General features: G+C 38.1%; 3 long non-coding RNA genes across 3 annotated transcripts in view; 1 reads left to right on the forward strand and 2 right to left on the reverse strand.

Moving 5' to 3' along the window:
- The window catches only part of LOC139126440 (uncharacterized), a 178,358-nt gene that overhangs the window by 116,907 nt on the left and 40,161 nt on the right, over positions 1-21,290 (forward strand). The gene's annotated exons all lie outside the window — the stretch shown is intronic.
- LOC139126290 (uncharacterized) lies at positions 287-3,138 on the reverse strand. Its single transcript, XR_011550517.1, has 3 exons — positions 2,988-3,138; positions 2,190-2,380; positions 287-1,319 (listed from the first exon to the last, which is right to left on the reverse strand). It is a non-coding gene; the product is annotated as an uncharacterized lncRNA (long non-coding RNA).
- LOC139126291 (uncharacterized) lies at positions 3,148-6,257 on the reverse strand. The gene is made up of 3 exons (XR_011550518.1): positions 5,956-6,257; positions 3,712-4,174; positions 3,148-3,207 (listed from the first exon to the last, which is right to left on the reverse strand). It is a non-coding gene; the product is annotated as an uncharacterized lncRNA (long non-coding RNA).

Here is a 21,290-nt window from a genome sequence, read left to right on the forward strand (position 1 = left end):
GAAATCGGTTTCCAAAAGACAAACGGTATCACAAACGGAAGAAATGTCACAGATTTTCATCTGTAGGGACCTGTACATCAAATACTGAAGGAATCTCATGGTCATTATAAGAAGCTGTTTTGAATGTGAAAAGTTGGCAGATGCTGGACGCTGCTGCATGTCTACCTGTAAGAAATACTTTGCATCTGTGGTAGCTGAACTTAAACATGATTGGTGTAACAGAAGAAATAGAGACCGGTGATGTTAAATCAAGTTAACATTGTTTTATTGACAAAGTTCAAGAAAGTGAACAGCTTAATATAAGAAAATGATAATACACATCAATGTAAAAAGTAAACATTTGAAAGAAATGCAGATAACAAAAAAGGAAATGCAAATAAACAAAACAGTCACAGAAATAGACCTAGAAATTTGGAACAAATAAATTGAAGGCTGACCAACCAAGGAATATTGACTTGACAGCCTGACTCTTTTGCGGTCTTTGCTACTCAATATGGAAAAAAACAAACAAACAAACAAAAAGCTAAAAGTTCAAGTTAACTTTTGAATATAATAACATGATAGTAGACTTCAATGTAAAAAGTAAACATTTGAAAGAAATGCAGATAACAAAAAAGGAAATGCAAATAAACAAAACAGTCACAGAGATAGACCTAGAAATTGAAGGCTGACCAACCAAGGAATATTGACTTGACAGCCTGACTCTTTTGCGGTCTTTGCTACTCAATATGGAAAAAAACAAACAAACAAACAAACAAAAAGCTAAAAGTTCAAGTTAACTTCTGAATATAATAACATGATAGTAGACTTCAATGTAAAAAGTAAACATTTGAAAGAAATGCAGATAACAAAAAAGGAAATGAAAATGGAGCAATCTCGCTGGAGGCATGAGTAATAATTAGGGGTTGATGTAGGGAAATCATAATGACATGGATCATCATATTTGAAAGGATACAGATAATAAGAAAGGAAATGCAAATAGAACATATTTGGTAGTAGTGAGGAGTAATGTTGGCATAACGAACTATTGCAATGGACTGACTGACCTGTCAAATTATTTAAACGAGAGAGCAGTGATGACTTTTTTATGGTTTGCTTGGAATTTCAAAGGCTGGGGTTCCTCTAACTTTTCTAACATTTTTTCATAAAGCTGTATGTCAGTGTTAGTGTGAATATCAATGGACCACTGGCTTAGTAACTGTAGGGCGAGCTTGGAATAAAGACGATATTGTTCAGTGTTGTCATTGTCGTTGATTTTGAGTGTGATATTGCAGCCTGGTTTGCAATAGGGCTTGAATTTGTCATTGCAGAGGCAACACCTGTAAATAGAGAGTATAAAATTTCATGAGTGAAAAATTAAAATGGTGACCAAGTGAAATGAATAACTTCAAAATATTTAACTGACAATGGCATTGTGCATATGGCAATTGTTGTTCTAGAAATCAACACAGGAAGCTGTGTGTTCATAAAGCCCCACTGGCTGGAACTCTTGACCTCAAAATACCTTTCTATTGTCTTTGAACTCTACCCTTAGAAGGGAGATGAGTTTCACTGCATTGGGAGACTATCCCTTTGTGAAATCTTGGTCAAGTAAATTCAAATTTAATGGTCATTATGATTTCTTGCCATTTTCAAAAATTGGTAATGTTACAAAGGAAATAGAACATTAAATGTCACAGTTGAAAACATTACATTGGGTTGGTTACTGCAGTTAATGTGAACAAATCTTATTTAGTTTGAAAGTGAAATCATAATAATAATACTAAAAGATAATGCTAGTGAGGTTTCAAAGCGTCTGTGAGGAATAATGTGTATGAAATATTTGAAGCTGAAATGCCAATCAACACAGTTTGTCATTTTCATCCTCAACTTAGGGTAAATAGGCCAAACCCGGAATTCGAATCGACCATGGTACAAACAAAGCCATGTGTGCAAATGCGCTTAGACGTACGCGTATTTCAATACGCGTTAGTACACATGTGGGCTTGTTTGTACCGGCATCACGTGATTATTTGGGTGTACTGAGCCTCTGTAGAACGCATTGCGTCCTTTTTATTCCGGAGTAGAACCATTATTTCAAAGTAGTCTCTTAGCAGTAGTCGTCGTCGAGCAGTAACCTGGAGAAAGCACAAGTGGCTTATACATAGGCATGGGTTGTTAATCAGAAGAATATGGTACTTGCAGCTTACCTTTTTGTATTGACACTGATGTCACCCTGGCACGACGAATTTGGGCATCTGTTTGTTTTTATGATGGATGATAGTCCCACTACTGTTCCAGTTGTGAACGTGTCTGCGTCAGAGTCGTCTGACACATTGTCCAGGTTGATGTGGTCAGGGACAAAAAAGTTGTGTTTACCTAGTGTTTCCTCTGTTGCCATCTGTATTGCAAATTAAGAATGGAAGAAATATGAATAAAACAGGAAAGTTGGCATTTATACAAAAAAGGTGAAAGTATGTGCTAATTAAGTCAAACTTGTAGGAGTGTATAGACAATCTTTTTAAGATATGTGAAGAAAGAAACTCAATAAATTCACAAATGTTTTCAGCATGCAAATAATCTTGAAGTGCATGAAGCATGTGCATATGTTTCAATATTTATTTACAGTAGGTACACAATGTTTACGTAAACTGTAACCAAGTTTTGATGCAGAATTGTAAGTTTAAAAAATACAATTATTCAAAACCATACCTGTCCTAAGCATCTGTTTAGATTTGTCAGGGGAAAACTTTCAACTGAATTCATGCATCACGTGTGCAGTAAGGGAATATAGTGATATTCAAAAGTGGGGCTTGTGAGACAGTCGCATACATTAATTTTATCATATGATCCGTATTGTTGTGCTTCATCTTAAATCCTACATCCTCCTTTAGCGGAATTGAATTGTTGCCAAGAAGATGTATCTTCATGGACCTCTGATACAACCAGAATGAGGAAATAAGTTTGAAACCTAATATAACACTAAGCAATGATGGAGAGATACTCACTGAAATAGCAGAGTTTGGTTGAGTTACAAATCGCCGTGGGAACTGGTATGATTTGATCACATGCTGAACCAGGATGATGTTATTGAGTCCTATTGATGAGCTGTTGCATAGGGAACCCCATAAAGTTAGTGTGTGGGGTCCAGATTGGTCATGATGATCACACACTCTTGCGATTAGTGTTCCCATGCTTCCGTGTGGGAGTGGTCTTGGTACTGTGTATCTAGCAACAAAATTGGAAGAGTAGGGTTTAATACTAGTAGACATGAAATGAGGTCCACACAGCTTGAAATGGATACAAGGGCGAGCAAAGTGTCACTTGGATTGAATCTCGTTTCGGGACAGATAAACAATTGTACTTGTGCGTTCTGGGCATAGCATATAATACTATAGATCATTTTGTTGACTTGTTCATTTATGCATAATCAAATACAGGCAGGCAAGGTTGTGAGAAGCAATGGGCAAGTAAAAATAAAGGTGGTTTGTATAAAAACCCTCTGAATGCTAAAGTCATTTTCCGTAATCTATATAAAAGGTACTGCTGACAATTCCTATGGATCTTGACAATATCTATTCAGATCTAAAATTTTGAGGAAAACCTGTAGCAGAATTCCTAAAATGACTAAAACATTTGCATTAAAATTTAGGTGGAAAACATTACCACATTCAGAAGATTTGCAACCATGTGTTGTTGCCAAGGTTCTATATATGAAGTTGATGCAATTACCTTGATAATCTTGCCAACTATGTTGTGGTATTTGGTGGAATCAGCCAATGCATCTTGAAGTGTTGATGTGTCTGATGTTGGAGCACATCTGTTGATGTACGACTTGAGTTGATGTGCCTTATTTGACACTTCCGGTGGCAAACCCTCAGAAAGTCCACTGCTGGAAATTGATGAGCTGTTGTTGATTGAAATGCCAACCTGTCTTTTGAATATCTGTGTGATGTCAATGCGTTTCCCTACACTTGCCTCCAGCAGCTGGATGTGGTCCCTGCGTGTGGACCACACGAACATCTCTATGGCAGCTGTGGTGTCTGCTACCACAGCTCGTCGGTAAGTGGACTGCTTGTTGTTTTTTTTGTCGAAACATGTTAATTGTCCAGACATATAATATAAAGTCACTTGCAGTGGTTCTTTGTAATAGCGATTATTGTCTTTTTTTTCATAGTCACTTACAGACAGCATCCTGAAAGAAGGCAGAAATAAGACTGTGTGATTGAAAGATCATATAAAAAATAAATATTATTGTATACTAAGTAGTGATTGGTAACCGCACTTTTAAATGGGGTAGTTTCAGTAAATGCATTCAGATACAGAATTATGACCACATTATGAGCAATGGTTTGTGAAACAAATGTCTCCAACGGGGTCTGAAATTAAAATATAGCCGCCAATGCTGGCATACAATTACAAACTTAGGGCGAAAATGTACGTGACACGAATATCGACAATGTAAAAGTAAGTTCCGAATGGGGAACTCTTTGTGGGGAATTAATGACGGGAGAAGCGATGCCAAAAATTAAATGACGAATGTGAAATGAAAGACAATTGCTGGCTGGAACCATAGATAGTCCCCCCCCCCCCCTCTACTGTCTATGCTAGAACTAAACTGTCAATGAAAGTGTTTGTCAGGCCGAAATCGTCATGATCCTCGCCGGTAACAGGTCGTTTCGGCTTCTCAATTTTTTGCCCAAGTGAAGTCAAGGGACTTGACATATGCTTTTATATATGTGGGAATACGGTAACAAACGGTAAGAAGAAAATTATCTTAGTATTTTCACATCTGTGACACAAGTTTATCGATAGCAATAGTCGCTGACAAAAATGATCCATTCCCGAAACGGCACGGCAAAATTCACACAACAATCAAAACGCACGTTTATTTTAAAGGTCAAAATGCAAACGTCACCCATTAGCTTGTCAGTCAATCACTATTTAGTTTGGGGAGAAAAAAAAAAAAAAAAAAAAAACGAAAAACGGATGCCGAAACGTCTCGGGGTATGCAATTGAGAGGCCGACACGACTTACTGGTAGTGTCGAAACGACCAGTGATCGTTCAATGTATACCAAACGGGATTAGGCGGCGAACGTTCAAGTGGTGGAGCTCGTCCATATGGCAGAGCTAGAGTAGCGGTGTACCTCATGTGATTGGAAGTACGTTGTATGGCCGGATCGGATCGCGGGGGGCGTGTGATAAACTATGGCCAAAATGACCTTGGCCTAAACGTTGACAACAATTTGCGAGCAGGCAGTTGAAAAGAAGACAAAATGCGATGAAAAGTGGCAATGAAAGCAATGTCATAGAGCTTAACTCCGTAAGTTATTACAGTATGAAGCGATTTCCTGAAATGACTCGGATAAGCGTGTTGCAGTGAGTTTGCCAATGAGTGCACACAACAGGATCATTTCTAGTCAATGTGCATGAAAACTCCGTATCACATTCAACGAAATGCGGAAGCGAGTTCTGATAGCCGGCAATCATGATTAAAGTGTCCAACGCGGCATTTACGTCACCGGTACATTTGTAGACCGCACAACATACATTGTTACTCGTGCTTTTTTTGTGATATAAACGTAATAATGACAAACTAGAGTGCGTATTTGCACACTGGCCATACTGAGGGAGGAGATCTAGGGAGGTAACTATATGTAAAATACCTTCATGGCCTAAGAAAGGTACTCGAGGCGGGAAAGACAAACTGAGATTTTGTAACGAGTCGACATTAGAACAAGCGCCTATTGGTGAACGAATCAGCAGGTGTTCAGAATGACTCCAGAGTCTGCCCAGCGGCTGGATATAGTCGCCTTGGTTATCACTTGCAAAGGAATACGTGGCCGGTAGCTGAGAACGTTGTACAAAAGTGCCTACGTCGGAAGGCCAGTGCACAAATGTATTTTGATACAAGATGCAGCCAACAAAAGAGAGGGCCATGTTCACAATAGAGATGAAATATAGAAAACACTTACTTGTTTGACGAGTTGACGCTAGAGAAAGTCGTTAGCGTGTCCTACTGTACTAGCTGTACGTTCGAAGTGGTTCGAAGTTCTGAATGGTCAATGACTATGTACGTATGCGCTGAGTGGAAAAAAAGTTAAGTCGCACTTTGCACGTAAAGTCGCACGTAATGTAAGTCAGGGGTAACAAAGATCGAAGATGGACAGAATTTTCAACGATGGAATGTTCGTAGGAGACAGCTCAGCTGCGTACGCTTCTCTGTTTGCGAAAAACTGACAATGAACGTTATGGCAAGCACGCAAGATAGTAACATCTTTTCACACGTGACAACAGCAAACACGTTTGACCAATCGCTGCAACATCGCCAACTTGGCGAGGGTAAAAAAAAAACACAGCGCCAAGTACACACATTGAACTTGCAAAACAGGAAGTCTGAACCATAATGCAAAAGTGTTGTTGTGATAATGTGTACAAAGTATACACTGCGGCTCTTTTATGGCGCAGAAACAGCTGTACAAAATAAGTGAGAATCTTGTGTTGTAGCACCGCGGCAGGAAGAAGGATGAAATATGATAAGATATGGCAATCGTGTTACCTCCATTGTTTTACGATAGCGCAGGTTGGTAATTGTCCTCCAATTTATCTAGTAATACATCAAAGAGCAGCTGTAAGCTCACTGTTGTTTTGCGGAGATGAGTTTCACATAAACACAGCGAGTAAAGTGTATCATTGTTTGCAATGATGCATGCAAACGATAGCCTGCTAATCGGGACGAACCATTTATATGTGGGTTTGTGTCATGTGTTCTTTGATTAAATATGATGCGTAGCCACGGTGTATAAGTCCAGACCGTGATAAATTTATGTTTGGAAAAGCTCAATCAACTATCATCATAACATATCATGGCATCGCGCACGTTTGACACGCAGTTCTTCGGAGGTCACCTCTGCCAGCAGGTCACTCCACTGTGAGTGCAGGTAGTAGAGCTACATTGATTTCAGAAAGGTCGGTTGTTACCGCGAGCGTCACAGACACAAGCAGCTAAATTACAAACGAGCCGTTTTCACGCAAATATAATAGCGTCTTATCTGATAAAATTATAACAATGGGAATTGGATACGTGTGAGAGACCTGCGAGTTTGTTAACGACACTTGTCCAACAAGTAAAATGGAAGCGTTAGATTTCTAAACCCTGGAATTGGGATAATGAACAGTAATAAAGTGTGATAAATTACCTTTGAATGCCAAGGGGATATTCAGTTCTGTACACATCCATGTGCTGAGTGTCGATGGAAAATTTTTTCAAAAAGTACCAATACTATGGAAATTTCATGTCACCAACAGTTGTGAGAAAATATTGTATATGGTAGTTTTATGATGTCATTTGCCTGTCATCATAAAAATACACATTTTGAACATGGTCATGCATGGTATGGTACTGTGTGTGTGATATCAGGTGGTATTGCCATATATATTGTTTTGTGATCAGACCATGAAATCTCCAGTACGCCAGAAATAACATTTGTAAGGTTTGTGAATATGAGGTCAAGAGCAGAATGGTTATCTGTTGTTTCTTCAGTTATTAATTGTCTACAGTAACAGGTTGATGTCATGAAATGAAGGAAAGCTGTATTAGTCGAGAGTATGTCAAAGTTAAAGTCACCCATCATGAGTAGGGGCTTTGTGAAGTTAAGGTATGGCAACAGATATGATGCAAACTGTTGTTGAAATCTTTGTAAGGTGCAACCTGGTGATTTGTACAATATAACAACTTGAAGTTGTTCATGTTGTGGAGTTATTATGTTTCCATAGATAAATTCAACAGTAGAAGTTGAATGATATTGTATATGAATTACTCTATACGATTTTTTTACATACAGTACAAGGCCATGAGGAGGTCTAATATGCTGATCAGCATGTTGTTGATCATTTCTAAATATATGATAGTTTGGAAGACTGTAAGATTCACTGGTGTCATTTGATGTTAATCTTGATTCTGCAATACCAATTATATCTGCTACACGCAAGTTATGTTCACTTTGTAAATCTGGAAAGTGTTTATGTAATGATCTGGCATTTTGAAATGCTACATTACTGTAATTATCAGTAATAGCATACAATGGCGTAAAGCAAAGTTTCAGTTGGGCATGGCTACGTAATCTGTCCATTTCATTAGTCACTGCTGCAGATATTGATATTTTATTTGCATTGAATTCAAGTATGTGAAGTCCTGTTATTTTACGAACTCTACTGATTGCAACATAGTGTATGTGGTCAATTTTTCGTCGACCCATGTGAATAACAACTTCATTAAGAGTGTCCCCTTGAGATTTGTGAATTGTTTTACCTGCTGACTGTCTAAGTGGCAATTGGATTCTCATAACTGAAACATGTTTATTGTATCTTGTAATGGGAAATTGGCGTTTGATGTCAAAATTGGTGTCCATTTTATGTTAATAGCAGGTTGGTATAAATGTTTGTATTTGCGTCTTCTTAGAAGCCCAACATCTTTGTCATCGAATTCAACCCAAATTATACTTGGTCTATTGTTTGAAGTTCCTGTCATTCTGTGGTCTATTTGTTGCACTGTACAACCTGCCCCATTTGTCATTCCATCATTGACATCTATATTGGCAGTAATATCATAATGGAGTGTAACAGCTATTGGTGTCTCTGATAATAAACCACATGTTTTGGACGGATCTTTGGGAATTGTTTTCAGTATCTGTGTTTTTGTCTGTGGAGATACATCACCTATAACTGTATCCAAAGCAGGTACCGTAATCTTGTGTGTGACAGCATTATGAAATAATTTATTATTATGTGCTATTACCATCTCGTTAGTAGTGTACAAATGAGGGACTGATTCATTGTATGAATGATCATTTGGAAGTACAATACGTTGCTGCAATTCTGTCATATCTTGATCAGTGTGGTTTCCTTCTCTAAGTCGATTCAATAACTTTGCAAAATGTTCATCATCCTTCTGTCTCATGATTTCAGTAAGTTCATGCATCGTGAAATACTCCTTCCAAAGGTTTGTTGCTAACGGACCATAGTCTTTAATTAAGTCATTGAATATCCAGTTGTCCATTACAGGTTTCAGTTGAAATAAATCACCAACACATATTACTGAGATACCACCAAACACTTGATTATTACCCTTGATTTGTTGCAGACGAAGGTTTATGAAGTTGAAGAGCTCATTCCCAACCATACTGATTTCATCTATGATGACAACTGATAGGTTTTGATATTTGGCTCGTAATGTATTTAGCCTATCACTGTCCAGTGGTTTGTATTTGTATCCTTGACTTGCAGGTACTTTGAAAGCTGCATGTATTGTACTTCCATTGATATTATATGCTGCTTTCCCAGTAGGTGCACAGAGTAATAATCGACAATCATCTGGATTTTCCCCAGCAGTTGAACAGAGATAGCGATGTAAAGCTTGATACAGTGCCTTGACTATTACACTTTTACCAGTGCCCCCACCTCCTGTTATAAATATATGTAATGGGTCCTCCTTGTCTTAATCCATTTAGTACATGATGGAATATTTCTGATTGTTTTAAATTCAGAGATCTCACAAGGTTATGATACTGTTCATCAGGCATACGCCCTGGCAAAGTGGTGCTATCATTGGTTATACCTGCAGTATTCAAACCTATGTCGCATGCTATATCATAAGTAGCATGTTCTGCTTTATCAGGATCAAAGTATATATAGTGATCACTGGGTGTAGAGCCTGTTTGTAAATCTTCTCTTTCAGTTTGTTGTGCATTTGGTGCAATGTGGTTGAAAGCATCAATATCAAGTTGCCCTGTCGCCTGCTTGGCCTGTTCTAGTTCCTCTGTATAATGTTCATATTTATGTACATTTTTTGCAATCTTGTACTTGTTAACTTCATAGGATTGTTGAAATGTATTACATCCATCATAAAGGTCAGTGTTTTCATCCCTCCAAGGCATGTACAACAATAATTTTTCACGACAATAATTTTCATAGTCAACCTTCTTACTATAGTTGACAGAGCGTATTATACAGTGATTCTGTCGTTCTCGTATTGTAATTCCATTTCTCAGGGATATATTTATCTTGTCATTATTCGGTATTACACTTGTTGCCAAGTCTTCAGTGTCTGAATTATTTACAATATCAGGATTGTCATCATTCACATGTGATGGTTCGCTGTTGTCTTTTTTTGGGTATGTAACTTGAAGTTTTGAAGCATAATCTGCAAGGCACCAATTGTCTAATGATTTAGGTCTCCTAGCATAACGTTTGATTAAATTATCACTTTCTATATCAGTGGAATCAGCAGGTGTGTTCTCAAGTGCTGCTTTACTTTTCAGTAGAAATGTTCTTTCATGTGGAGGTGATGTATTAATGAAGACAACTTGTCTTGTGGCTCTAGTGAGAGGCATTTGCAGTATGATATAAGCAGCTTCTTGTGCACTGATTTCTACATTATTTAGAAATTTATTTCCAATATGTCTGACTTGTGCTTTGAGCTCCATGTTACCTCTTCTAGCTTCTTTGCATGCCTGTTCAAGTAATGCACTCATGCCTCTTTGGGATTTGCTGATGTATGATACAATGTACATGGCACATGCATATGGGTCAAGCACAAATTGAAGGTCATGATTGGCACCCCAGGCAGGTAATAAATATTTCATGTAAGCATTGACACGTAGATCACACGGTTTTCGCTGGAGGAATACAGTTGCAGTGCGAAGGGAACTTCGAATACACTTAATGTAATCATCTTGACTGATGTGTAACTCTGTGGCAGAAAGTCACAATATGACATAGATTTGCCTTCTTTCATATGGTCTAACTTCTGTTTAATATCTTCATATTTGTCCACATATTTCTTATGTTCCTCTGGATCATCATCATCGTCTAGTGGTGTTAGAATCATTGTCTCTGACATTGGAGGCATTGGATAGCCAAAACGACATATGGGTTTACCTTTTTGTCTGCATGTTTTTGAGTGTTTGTGTGTTTGTAAATTAATTAGGTCGGATATTTCATTTGATACATCAGAGGAGCATGACACATATTTATCAATAAAAGCTGTGACTTCTTCAAGAGAATTTTGCTGATAGTTTGGTGCATCCTCTATCCACATTAACATATGAATGTGTGGTGAGCCACGTTGTTGGAATTCAACCCTGTAGAAATAATCAGTGACTTTGCCAATTGGTTCATGTGAATTTTCAGTACAGTGTTTATGAACTCATGCACTCTATGGTCAAAGAACCGTGCACACGTGACAGGGTCAGCTTGTAGTAACCTTGTCTTTGTGGACCAGTCCATTGCTTTCAGTTCATCATCAGTATAGTTCTTGCCGTCCACAAGTAGGCCAAGTATGCGATGGAGATCTATCCATTTAGTGTCAGCAGCTGACAATGACATAAACCATGTGGGTAAACCTAGTTGTCTAATCATGCAAATACATCCTTCTTTCTTTTTTCTAAGTAGGGTGGTGAATTTCGCAAATCTCTGAATATGTAAAATCCATCATCAAGTCTAAGTAATTCACATACTTTATCAGGATTCAATAAGTCTGCAACTTTGTAAGTTTTGCCTTCAGTTTTACATCTCCTCAGTGCAAGGTGTACTTTATGAGTGATTTGTTTCAACTGTAACTTTTTCAGTTTAAAGAACATATTTGGTACAGAATTGGCAACATGTCTATCAATGTTACGCACTTCCCATTTACATATGTCACTGTAATATACATTTGGTTTGTTTTTCTTTGTCAATGGCTCTTCTTTGTCCACAGAATATAGCAGAAAAGCAAGATATTCTGCATCTTGATCTGCAAATAGACTAAGAGGTCTCTGGCCTTCACAAGGGGCAAATGCGAAAACTTGATTGCGGTAATCTGCATCATCCAGTAAGTGTCCATGTTTGCAACAGTTCTATCTGTAGGATCAATTTCACTGAAGGCATCAGATTCACTGTCAGATTCGGGCTCAGATTCAATAGGTGGTTCTATTTCGGTGGTATTTGTATTTTTGTTAACAAAGAGGGATGTGTCAGAATCTGTGTTATCATTGATTTTGTGCAACCATGACTGGTCAATTTGAATACCAGAGTCTTGGTACAGAGTGCTGTTACGCATAAGCCATATCAATGCTCCCATCACTTTATTTGGCCTAATATTTTCAGTAAATTCAGAGTTTGAGTAGGACAATTTTCGTTTCAGCTTAACAGGTATGGTAGCAGAGTCATTCAGCATCCTAGGTAGTATATTTATTGTAGGGGTTATATCTGTAGGATGTTAACCACTGGGCCAGACAATGACCTTTGACCTCCACGGGGCAAGTTGCACAAATGCATAAAGGGAATCCTCAGGGCAATTAATCGTTCCTCTAATTGATGTAAGTGTAACTCTGGAGGTATTTCAGGAAACCTCATTTTGTTAGCCACTGACAATTTTGGAACTTTACCAGCAGATATACACCTATGGCATGTATACATATCCATTCTGTATTATTGACAGAAATATATCCAGTTAGACATCGCAATGCTGTAGGAGATTTTAAGGTTACATTTATAGCTTGAGTAACAGATTTCCTGAACCAGGTTTGATGACATGATGAGCAAACATAAATTGGACCTTGTGATGTTGCTTTGTGAAAGATGTTGATGCATTCTTTCAATGACTGGCCATGGTGTTTTAGTTTGTTTTGGTGCAATTCTGTTTGGTAATAATTAGAATCATTTCTCTTTTGTTGTTTCCTTGTTTTATCTAGCCTTTTTTTGGTTTGTTTTATGGTTTCTGAAAGTGAATGTCTCTTGAACGTCCTTGTGACACGTTCTGACTCTTTGAAGACATCACAGTTTCTGGCACATTGTTTACGTTGCCTATCTTGTTTTCTTTCATTGATTCTAAATTGTTTATTGCTTCTTGCTCTTTCTTTATGAATTTTTCTTTCTCTCTGAACCCAGTGCATTGCCTCAATTGATTTTTGTATGCTTGCTCAATATTTCTGATGTGAATATTTTGTCTTTGTAATTTCCTGTAAGCCTGTTGCTGCTTTCTCTCAGTCTCTCTAAAGTTTGAATTTTTTCGCAAGATACTAATGTGTGCTCTCATTTTACTTTCTCAGTATTTCTATACAGTTGATTTCTTCGCAGGATCTGAATGTATGACTGTGATTTTGATTTTTCTCTTTCTCTAAATGCACGATTTTCTCTCAGTACTTTGATATGTGATTTCAATTGTAATTTTTCACTCTGTCTAAATTTTGGAATCTGTCGCAGTTCCTTGATTTTCAACCCCAGTTTAGACTTTTCCACTTCTCTAAATTTTGGATTTTGTCGCAGTTGCTTGATTTTCAACCGCTGTTTAGAATTTTCCACGTCTCTAAATTTTGGATTTCGTCGCAGTTCCTTGATTTTCAACCGCAGTTTAGACTTTTCCACTTCTCTAAATTTGGATTTTGTCGCAGTTCCTTGATTTTCAACCGCAGTTTAGAATTTCCACTTCAGTCTCTAAATTTTGGATTTCGTCGCAGTTCCTTGATTTTCAACCGCAGTTTAGAATTTTCCACTTCTCTAAATTTTGGATTTTGTCGCCGTTCCTTTACATGATATTGTAGTTTTGCCTTCTCTCTTTCTCGAAATGCAGGGTTTTGTCGCAGCAACTTCTTTTGTACCTTTTCCTTTGACTTTTCCACTTCTCTGAATTGAGGATTCTGTCGGAGTGTTCTCATGTGTGATTGCGACTTTAATTTTTCACACTCTCGCACTATGGGATTTTGTCGTAGTTTTATCATACACGTTTTCTGCATTTGCTTGTCATGATCTTTTTTATCAGCATACTGTCCCCATTGTTTTTTGTACCTCTGTTTCTGAAGTTTTTCTTTCAAATGGAAGGTTTCATCTTCTCTCATTAACAATTTTCTTTTCTTATCTCTTTGTCTCTCATTAACTTTGAATGCAGTTTCCTGTCTCCTTCTCTGTTTGTATTCTTGCTCATAGTATTTGCGTGTTTGCTTTTTACTGATGATTGAAATGGAGGCAATACTATTATTCCCATCAGAGTCAATTGTGTTCTGTACAGTCTTAGATAGTTGCTGTGACTGGTATTTGAAGTAATTAGCAAGGAGTTCTTCGTGCCTTTGATGCTGTTGTTCTTGTACTTGATACCCAGTATTATTACCATGAATGACAACTTCTTGAAGTTCATATGGTGTCATTTTATTGAAGTTCAAGTTATCAAATAATGAATACAGATAGTTGATTACATTACGTTGGGAATCAAAGCACAATATGATACTTGCACCATCAATGTGTTGAAACCCATTCGTGTCACGACTGTGTGAATCAAATATGAAGTACTTGCCACTTTGGTGTTTGAAAGGGCCATACTGTAGCCACCAATCATCAAAAACAGAGAACTGCAATTCTTAAAGGCATTGTTTACAGCATCTTTAAATTGCAAACACTCTGGAACATCAATATCTGAGATATGATCTAACAAACCAAAGTATTGTCTGCCTCTTCTAATATTATACTGCACAGAATTAATGTGTATAACATTAGGTAATTCATCAAACATTAACAGCTCAGACTGAAGTTTATTGTTAGTCCGGAGATGGTTAACAGTTTTTCTGTATAAATCATCACCAACAAGTAAAATAGAATCTAGGTCTTCGGATGTCCATGAATCTCTCTTTTGTGATGAACAAAGAAACACTAATGCATTACAACTGCACTGTCTGCCTCGCGATTCTATGGGAAACAAATCACTGCCTTGATGACTGTTCGCTTGGACAACAAAACTTATTGTGTAACATTCCCAGTTCAAAGATTGCCTATTGCTGTCATGTACAGCCTCAGTAGCCGACTCTTGAATGTTCTCACATTTCATATTGTCACAAGCTGCTTCATAAATGTTGACATCACACTGTGTTGACAGATGTGAAATATCTCTAGTCGCACTTTTACCGGTTGTTGTATGATTATTGTAAGTCGCACAATATTTGTCAAACACGCCATTATGTCTCATTAAATTGCAAGAACTTCTGTTGTCTAACTGTGTATAATGCACAAATTTATCACTCTGTTCATCTTGCGATAGGTGATATTTTGTACTTGCATCATCCAAACCAGAGATATCATCTTCAGTACCTTCTTCAACACAGCCAGTCTGTAAACAAAATTTGGAAATCACTCATTAAACCACTTTAAATTCAGCATCTACGAACTGACATATTTTTTTCACCCAGCAACTAAATCAATGACATCTCTGATTTCTATCTGAAGTGATTCTTTGGTAAAAACAAATCTTTCCATGGTTCAATATATATTCTGCATTACATAGTGGAGAGTCAAAGCTCTGAATTGTTTTCTTTCATTATTCAAGTGTATAAAAATATTTAAATTAAAATTTATGACAATCTACTTCACAAGCTGAAATCTGGTAGTTTGATCATCAAAATATGATTTGGCTTTTGTAAGATAGAAACTGTACTGAAACTACAATCTGTTCACACTGTAAACTGATCATGGAACGGGTAGGAGAGGAGTTGGGACACAACAGCCAGCTGTTTTCAATTCAACACATTACAATTAAATGCAGAGCTAGAAAGCAACACTTGGGACACATAATATTGTTTAATCAACTAAACCAAAAAACAGTCACTGTTCACTGAAAAAAAAAACAATGCAAAAAAGCTGAAGTTGGGGTAACTGAATTTACTGATATTCCATGTTACAAATAGCATGCATACTGTAAAGAAATTACTGCAGCTAAATTTTACAGAATTGCAATGATTACTTTCAATCATGGTAATCTTACACTTACATTGTAAGTCCTATTTGCTAGTGTACTTGCTTTTTGTATCTACAGATATTTAACTAAATAAACAGAAGATTGAAATCCTGTAACATACCCGTTTTTTAGCTGCTGACTTTCTCCAGTTCTTCTTCCTTGGCATAGTAAACCTGATAAGTAATTCCAAACGTTACTTAATACACCTCTCGCGGTAGAGTCAAAGGCCAAAGGTAAATGAAACTTTAATGCATGAAAGTACTTCCTTAAATCATGACAAACAAAACATAGTGAACACAAAATATCAAAACATTACATAACTAGTACACTAGAAGAATAGAGCCGTTCACAATTTACGCTTCCCCCCTCATGATCATTGGTACCGGAGAAGTCGGCCAGTTGCGAAACTCGGCCAGCGCCGGCGCGACCAACTCGGCCAGTGCACAAGTGGGAGAAGTCGGCCAGGAGAAGTCGGTCACTCGCAACAAAGCAATATGATTGCATACGCATTCTCTTCACAGTTAAATACTTTATCGGCACATGCCAGTTTAAGCTTTTTACTACCATAGTTTTTTTGTTATTTTGTCGGTTTAATACTACTACGAACATTCAGAAAACAACGCGAAGAGGCCCACGTCCACCCTGCAAAACATGTACGGTCTGCCTCGGTGTTTCTCGCAGATCGCGCGCGTACCGTATTAAAGTTCACGCAAACATTATGCCATTCTTCAGTAAAATTCATGGCTTGACGACTCGTACTAATTTGCTTCATAGTATATCTCCCATGACTTTTTAGCGCACTTCAAGTGTAACCATGACGAAGGCTGCAAAACTCGCTGCAACGATCGCGATACACCGCCATCTTTAATTTTACGCAATGTGTACATCATACGTGCGTCGCGCTGAGCTGTGATCTGTGAAATTTGCAAACACTACGCTCACCTTACGCATAACATTTAGATCGCTTTCGTAAATAACTTTGGTGAGACTTCAGAAAAAGAACGCTATTTAAGATCATATATTCTAATTGGGTGCATGCTCTACTGGCCGAGTTCGCCCACTGGCATGGCAGACTTCAAGCTTCTCCAAACTGAACAATGAATACCAAAAGACATTCACGACTCAGAGAACAAGCTGCCAAAACAGCCACGCATGCAACATTAAATTGTCCGCATTTCAAGCTACATGTCCGATGTCGGGCGCGTACAGCAACAGATCTGTAACGGTGAACAGCGCAATTCAACACATTGACATATACAATCACTCAGAGATTTAAACATTTGTACAACTTACCTTTTTAATAGTCAGTAAATGGTAGACTAATACTGTTGACACGACAATGGCAAACACGATGATTTTGGCTGATGTTTTACGTTACGGTAAACTGGGTCATGAGATAGGCTGTTTAATCCACAGTCAGCATTCCCCATGTTCCCTCATATCAATTTACATTAGCAGCACATGCATATCTCATGACTCACTCTACTATGGCTGTTCCGGCGTGCTTGGCCACATGAAACGATCATGCCATGCGCGTACTTCTTATGTAAATCAATCAACATATAAGCACACACTGTCATCGAAGTCAACAATGATGTCAAAATCAACACAAAAACTGACGAAATTACCCAAAATAAGCGACAGAAATCGAAAAGTTATCGTTGTGTCGAGAGGACGGCTACTGCATGAGGCAAACTAGTGTCATATGCACATGCGCGTGGCCTCGCTCTGGACCCAGCTCCATACAACGGCAACGGGTCGGTGGAATGCCTTCCCCGGTAGAACTAACAGATTTGCCGGCAACGAAATCAATATTCGCCGGTACCGGGCCCCCCCGGGTGAGTACCCAATACGGAGGCATAATTCTTCAGTCGATCGGATGAGCCTTCCGCACCAAAAATACGCGACAGCGACAAAAGTACAAACAATGTCAACTTCATGTCGACGAGACTCGCTTAAAAGTTAAAATCATGAAAACTCCCCCCAGACTGAGAAACAAAATGGCGTCCGTTTTGTGCAATAAACCATGGCTAACTTGTTAAATGCGCATGCGCATACTAAGCGTAGCATAACCATTAGCCTAAACATACTACGGGCTAGTCTGGCAGAGACCCTGCGATTCGCGTTCTTCCCTGTTGGAACACGCGCGCGCCCTTCAGAGACGCGACGCGAATCCCAGGGTCTGGACGTTCTTGCAAGCGACCGGTCGGATTTCTGCCTGATCCGGGTACTTTATAGAACTCCACACATCCGTCAATCAAAACAAAAATGACAAGTACCATAGCCAAATAGATTAAAAATGAAAAATAAAAATATACCGCGTATATAAGTCTATCAGCTACTAGTATATATTCCCTCCGCCCAGTTAGATATGTTTTCTTTTGACATCACTACCCTTATGAATATTCATATACTTGCAAGAACCGACAGTCGCTGTGTCTGGCAGCGCGTGCTCACAGCTGCACAGCCTTCGAATGCAGGCCCATCGCGGCGCGCACAAAACAAGGCACAGCGACTGTGGAGAGTCTAACTACGGGCCAGTGGTTGCCTTCCACCGTAAGAATGACACATCTGCCGCCGCGCCAATAGAACAGATACGCTGGTACCCGTACCCGTTGATTATCGTCAATAGAGGCCATCATTGTTCAGTCGATCGAGGGCACCTTACGAACCAAAAAATACATGACATCGGCAAAAGTACCATGTCTGTCAACTATACATTTATGAAACATATTCAAATAACCACTGAAACGTTTAAACGTAAAACATCGGACAAGTCCGAGAAACAAGATGGCGTCTATTTCGATTCTTCACCGCTCAGTTTTGTCTTTCAATTGTGCGCATGCGCAGACGGTAGCTTCAGCAAAATCGACTACAAAGCAACAGATTATAAAGTACAAATGGATAAAAGCATTATTTAAAAATAATACAAGGCATACATCACCACAATTTTAACATTTCTGACCATTTACTTTATTTGTAGGAACCTCTATCCCAAATATCAAAGCTGTCAGACAAGCATTTTTGAAGAAATAAATTTTTGAACAAAAATTGCAAAAAAAATTCCTTAAAAATACAGATTTGCACATTTCATCACAATTTGAACAAATCCCAGTTGGGTTATCCCTAGGGACCTGTATACCAAATATCAAAGCTGTCTGACCAGCGGTTATGAAGGAGAAAATTTTTTACCAAAAACACCTTTTTTGGCATTAATTTGCCTATTTTCAACAATATCAAAAAATTAAAAAAAATAGTTTCTCAAAATCATATTTTTCATCTACACAACAAATATCAAATCAGTAAGTACTGCGGTTCTCAAGATATTTGAGTGGACGGACGCCTCACAAACGGACATACATACATACATACATACATACATACATACATACATACATACAGACTGACGACGGACGCCGGACGGATACCCATCCCAATAGCTTCTATAGACTATAGTCTATAGTAGCTAACAAAAACAGAAGGAAAATAGTTGAAAGTTCCAGATATTGGAACTCTAAGTGATAGATAATGTAAAGATTATTCATTCTCTGAGTTCATACAGTAGTGTTCATTGCTATTATGGTATTAACATTTTAAACACAATTAAAATTTTAATCATAAAATATGTTGTTTAACTTACACTGACATTTTTATCAATAAAATAGCCCAACAGCTTCCACAGGAGGACATAGATCTTCTACTCACTCCAACCCTGTCGCAAGTACAAGTACAGGACATGGTACATCTACACCCTCCAACCCTGTCGCAAGTACAAGTACAGGATAATGTACGTGAGCAAAATAGGCAATCCATGGGCTTTGGATGATTTTGTACATGGTCAAGTCGTTTGCATCATCAACTGCACTACAAACGCGTGAAAGGCCAATATTGATTGTTGACCTAGCTCTGTGTGTTGTTCCATTCTTGTAACCCGGTAATTATAACTAGATAATTTGTCGATGTTTGGAGTAACAATCTTGTTTTTTCGTTTTGTTGCCTCAGCGGAATTTACAATACACAGACATTCTAGAGATATTTCTGTTTTTGAACTGTTACAGAACATACAATATTTTCTTTCCGTAGTATTCTCTGTCTTCGCTACTCTTTATTACATGTAAACGTCCTCATTTCAGACTACAAATTCCTCACGGCCTGGTGCGTTTGTTGGAGACCTATCCAACTAAAATTGGGGAGGGCATAGATGGTATCAAAACCGCTGCACATATGAGGGCCAAGTTGTACAGGCGTATTGCCTGCATCATGACTGTGAGTATAAGATGATGTTTTGACTTTTTCGTAAAGCTGTCGTAATTTTTTAACCTTACACACAATTTTGCTTTCTTTCAACAATACGGATATGGTCTAAGTGGGAAGACCCTCATCTTCCCCCCATGAATTGCAGGCTTAGGTGCACCACAAGTATCCATGCACCAAGCAACCTTATCCGGACCCAGACCACAAGAACGTAAGTACATGTATTTATGTAATTAGTTGTTTGCCAAGTTTAAAAAGTCCAACGATTTGAGTGTTTATACCGCTTTCAAAAAAGCTAGAAATTCAACTCGTCAATTGATACAAAAGGCAAAACATTCGTATTTTAGCTGGAAGCTCCTCCAGGAAAAAAATTGCCCCAGAAAACTTTGGAACACAGTAAAAGACTTGGGCTCATCAACTAAGTCAAAAGCGGCTACCAATTCCATTGGACTTCGTGATGGCATTTCCATCATTTTCGATAAATCAAGAGTAGCTAGTAAATTCAACAATTTTTTCACGACAATTGCTTCAAGTCTTGTAGAGAAACTCCCTATTGGCATGGGTCGTTTTAACATAGCTAGCATTAACTTATTTTATACCAACAAGAGTGTTCTGACTGATTCTTTTCAGTTCTCTGTTGTTGGTGAAGACTACCTTTGCAAAGTTCTTCAAAACATCAATTCATCAAAGGCTACTGGTTTGGATGGTATTCCAGCCAAGTTTGTGAAAGATGCGGCTGATGTAATTGCTTGTCCACTCTCATATATTATTAATCTGTCACTTAAATTTGGGAAACTTCCAAACGATTGGAAGAAAGCAAGAGTAGTCCCATTACACAAGAAGAATTGTAAAACAGATATCAGCAATTATCGACCAGTGTCAATATTGAGTGTAATTTCAAAGGTTATTGAAAAAGTAGTTCATGATCAACTGTCTAAGTACATTGAAGATTCAAATCTTTTGTATAAGTTTCAATCCGGTTTCCGAACATCTTATTCAACAGACACAATTGTCTTCTGGTCCTAACAGATTACATTCGCATGGAAATGGATAAGGGCAATTATGTTGGGATGGTCATGTTAGATTTACAGAAAGCGTTCGATACAGTCGACCATACGATCTTACTTGGTAAACTAAAAGCCATTGGTTTGTCAGATTCTGCCGTTAACTGGTTTTCGTCGTATCTCTCAAACAGAAAGCAACTGGTCGATGTATCTGGTGTTTTTTCTGATGTTCAAACTATAACTAGCGGTGTTCCCCAAGGATTCATTTTAGACAGACACATACATACATACGTGC

This window comes from Ptychodera flava, assembly GCF_041260155.1.
Source record: "Ptychodera flava strain L36383 chromosome 3 unlocalized genomic scaffold, AS_Pfla_20210202 Scaffold_27__1_contigs__length_13241970_pilon, whole genome shotgun sequence".
Taxonomy (NCBI): domain Eukaryota; kingdom Metazoa; phylum Hemichordata; class Enteropneusta; family Ptychoderidae; genus Ptychodera; species Ptychodera flava.